At 50.3% G+C, this 4231-nt stretch overlaps 1 protein-coding gene across 1 annotated transcript in view; it reads left to right on the forward strand.

Moving 5' to 3' along the window:
- Window positions 1-3871: 3871 nt before the first annotated feature.
- The window catches only part of il7r (interleukin 7 receptor), a 9981-nt gene continuing 9621 nt past the window's right edge, over window positions 3872-4231 (forward strand). The window contains exon 1 of the mRNA XM_017307763.1: window positions 3872-3941. The gene's annotated coding sequence lies outside the window, so the exon portion shown is untranslated. The remainder of the gene's footprint in view (window positions 3942-4231) is intronic.

Raw genomic sequence — 4231 nt, forward strand, 5'->3', positions numbered from 1 at the left:
GACTAACAGAACTCATCCTTTAATCTGGATTCTGTTCGGTTTCCTGAATGTTGCACAGAACCAGAACCCACTCAGGAAAAGTTCTGGGCCATTCCGGGATGGATCCCTCCAGAACCCAGGAGAACCGGGTCCAGCTGGAGGTTTGATCGTTAGTAACAGTTACTATGTTTGTGATGATCCAGGAGAGCCTGGATGCCTGCAGAGGTATGAGGCGGGAAATCAGCCGGACCGGACCGGACCGGTCCGGTCCACTATCTGTTCAAACACCAGGAGACCCCGGGAGAAGACTGTTCAGGTCGCTCTGAGTCCAGATGGATTCTGGGTAATGAAGTGTTACTATGGAGCTGTCCGCCATGTTTATCTGCTCTGACGTCTTTGAGGAACCTGGATGTCGGATCAGAACCTCTTCCGGTCCCGGACGGGCCGCCAGCAGTTCGTTTCGAGCTGTGAAGCAGAAACTCAGCGGTTCCCAGCGCCGCCGCGACAGTTGGAGCAGCTGCAGCCGCCAGGTGCCGCCAGCAGGCTTCCTGTGGGAACCCACGGAACCACAGCAGGGTTCTGCATCGGCCCGCCGACCCGCTCAGGTCCAAACCACCAACAGCAGCAGCGAAAGCCTGAGAGTCTGAGAACCGGGCCAGAGTTCTGTTCATCAGAGGTTCTGGTTGATGAAGAGGAGACGATGAGGAAGACATGTTGTCTCTGCTCAGCCGACCAGAACCGACACGGTACCGGAGTTCTGCTCCCAGTGACCAGTAGGCGGTACCTTCACCTGTCCAACGGTCCAGAATGACGACATCAATTTGACATTTTGAAAATAAATTAGTTTTAATAGAAACTCTGCGGTAATGAACCAGATTTCTGGATAAAGTTTCCTGTGTGTTTTGTTTTGAATCGAGCATTTCAGAAAACTGATCGATTGATCGATGATTCACCACCTCATTGATTTCACAGGAGTCACATGATCAACAACCGGATGTTGCCGCTGGCGCCAACCACGAAGAAGAAGTGGACAGGAAGTGATGGGAGGAAAATGGCGCCGCATGTTTTTAAACGTTTATGATTTTAATAGTTTCTTAAAACCAGAATTAGGAAATTTGTTTTTCCACATTGATTGAATGTTGACCAAGTTTTATGCAGCCACTGGCGGTCAGACTGTCTGTAGGGTAGGACAACATGTCCAACATGTCCAATGTGTCCAGATTGTCTCCGTCTGTTTTCTTTTTTCAAAGAACTTTATTTAAATGAAATTACATCAAAACAACATCATGACAGGACTGATAATTAGATAAGAACATATTAAAATGAACCTTAGAGTTGATTTGATATATAGTTCCATATCTTTAATGAAAAGACAGAAACAAGGTGTTTTATTAGCATTTATGAATATAACATTTAGCAAAGAGGATTAGCAGGTTTATTTATGAGTAGTTGAAATGATCATTTCTAAGGTTTAGCAGGGAAGATTCTGCTGATGAAGCTTCGGCCTCCAACCAACTCAGCTGCTCTGCTTTCCTTCTGGCTCCGTCTATCAGGGTCAGTTCATCACGTCGTTCTCTGTCGTCCTTGGACTGGTCCTCAGTTGGTCGTCCCTCAGGTCTTGGCTGCTTTCCATGTCGCATCCCTGAGGTGAACTGAATGATGATCCCTGTAGGTTTGGCTCCAAGTCCATGTCGATCGACAGCATCAGGCAGCTGGTCTTCATGTTCAGGTGGATCTGACTGGCAGATTTCTGTCTTCTCTCTGTTTCTTCAGCTCCTTGTAGTTTGAGATTCCACCTCCTAGAATAACTTTCCAGCTCAGCCAGTTGTCCACCAGACCTTCCTCTCTGGTTACTTTTTTTCCACGTTCATACATCACCTGTCAACAGATGTTTTACTAACATGGACGGTTATTTTTACTTGAAGCCGTGATACTCTAGCAGGGGGCGCCGCAGGCCCCGTGTCTCCCAGCAGGGGGCGCCGCAGGCCCCGTGTCTCCCAGCAGGGGCCGCTTCCGGCCCCGTGTCTCCCAGCAGGGGGCGCCGCCGGCCCGGCCCGCTGCAGAGCAGCCTCTGCTCAGCTGGAGCTGCTTGTTGTTGTCAGAGGATGAAGCTGGAGGAAGAGGATGTGGTGACGAGTCATTTCTCAACAAGTGGAGCTTCGCTCGCACGGCGTGCATCACCTCTGTTCAGAAAGGCAGCAGCAGGTTGAAGCTGCAGGCCTGATGAAGGCGAGGAGGAAGAGGAGGAGCAGGAAGCTGCAGCCTCGGCTTCAGACGCTCTGCAGGAAGGACGACCTGCAGCTCAGCAGTTCATCCTTCATGGATTCATCTCTGCAGCGGTTTGGAGCTGAACACGCTGAACGGAGCTGAATTCAGCTTCCTGCTCATGTTGACATCAAGTCAGACGTGGAGAAATAAAACGGCAGGAATGTTTCTCTGAATCAGACCAGCTGTCACACGTTCACACACCTTTATGGATCGCCATGGCAACGACTCGGTCCAGGATCAGGTCAGGGTTCGGTAGATGCAAAAGGATGAAACTTCCCCGGAGGATTTGACTGGACATTAAAGGGGCGGGGCCATGTAACTGTTACATATCAAATATGACTTCAATAAATCTGACTTCCTGATTTAACGCCTTCAAATTGGGTCTCTGTCTCTTTAAGAAGCTCCTGCTCTTCCTCAAGCTCCGCCTCCAGGAAGTCATCCCAACATGGCTGCTCTATTAACCCTTTAATGTTTTCACCAGCGCCGCTTTGAGCAGCAGCTCAGCTGCTGTTTGCTATTTGCTTCTGGCTAGTCTGGAGGAGCTGAGAGGGGGAGGAGCTCCATCTCGGAGGCGGGGCTAGGTCCACCCAGGCGTTCAGCAGCTGAATGGTTGCCATGGAGATTAAAGGATGTCATAAACATGCCTTGAAAGCATCAAGGGAACATTCCAGGTTAGTTTTGATGAGGGAATAGTTAAAGTATATTTTGATGATGCTGCGTCTTAGAGCCGCCGCCAGGCTTCCCAGGTCCGTTCGTCTTGTTGGGCGGCGCTGAGGGGAAGTTTGCTGCTCAGCGACGATAGAAGGTTTCTCCTGCCGTCGCCTTCCGATCCGGAACGTTTCCTCTAAACTCTTCGGATCCGTCAGAACCTGAGCGGCAGCAGAGACTCCAAACCGCAGCTGAAGATGTTTTTGATGCTGAGCTGAGATACGAACCTCAGCCTGTGGTTTGATGGGGGCGGGGAGAGCGCCGCGCTGGAGCTGCAGCAGCAGAGGCCCAAACAGCCGGTTCAGGTCGGAGAGGCAGAACCTGCCAGAACCTCCAGAACCTCCTGGACCTCCAGAACCTCCCAGAGCCTCCAGAGCTTCATCCTCTGGGATGTTTTCCTTCTCCAGGATTTTCTCGCCTCCTGAACCCTGAACGCAGCACCGTAACCACAGCAACCGCCCACACAGAACCAACCGGGCCCGGTTCCTCCCACCGACTCCCTGCCACAGAACAACCTGCAGAGCCGGACCCGTCTCCATGGAGACGGCTCTGAACTCTGGATCGCAGCGAATCAGAACCAGTTTGAAAAGTTTCTATGAACTAAAACGTCTAGTTTCAGTTTTACAGTGTTTTTCTTTCATCGCTGTGAAGTCCTGGGGTCAGAGGTCAGGGGTCGTGACCTTCAACCTGCCAAGGTGACGATGCTCCAGGAATTAGACCAGACCCACATTCAGAGCTCAACCATCAGGTCATCAGGAACTGATGATGTTTTCATGTTTCTGTGTTTTTACAGTGAACGTCTCAGTTTCCATCTCCTGGTTTTAGCTGAATGGTGCGGCCTGCAGCTTCACGTCTGAAGGCGTTCTGAATGCTGGACTTCCTGTCAGAGCAGGAAGGAGGAAAGTTTCAGTCTGAATGGATCTCAGACCGATGGGGCCCATCAGCTGTTTCTGTTGCTGAATGTCAGGATCCTCAGTTGGTTTGAGGTTTGGTTGATACTCTTTGTTCCTTACTTTGATTAGACCAGACCTGTTTCACTCCTCAGTGTTTAAACTGCATTATGTTTATTTCTTGTTGTAGTTTCTGTTTCTCAGCTCTGGAAACAGTTTGGACCAGAACCAGAACCAGAACCGTCTGAGCTGAGATGCGTTCAGGAGCAGCAAGAAACGGGAAACGTTCCTGTTTTGACCCAGAGCAAATAATTCATGAGTGTTGGATCCGAACATCTGCACCCGGCAGAGGAAGGTTCTGTTCAGGTTCTGTTCAGGTTCTGTTC

Source organism: Poecilia reticulata, linkage group LG12, assembly GCF_000633615.1.
Source record: "Poecilia reticulata strain Guanapo linkage group LG12, Guppy_female_1.0+MT, whole genome shotgun sequence".
Classification (NCBI taxonomy): Eukaryota; Metazoa; Chordata; class Actinopteri; order Cyprinodontiformes; family Poeciliidae; genus Poecilia; species Poecilia reticulata.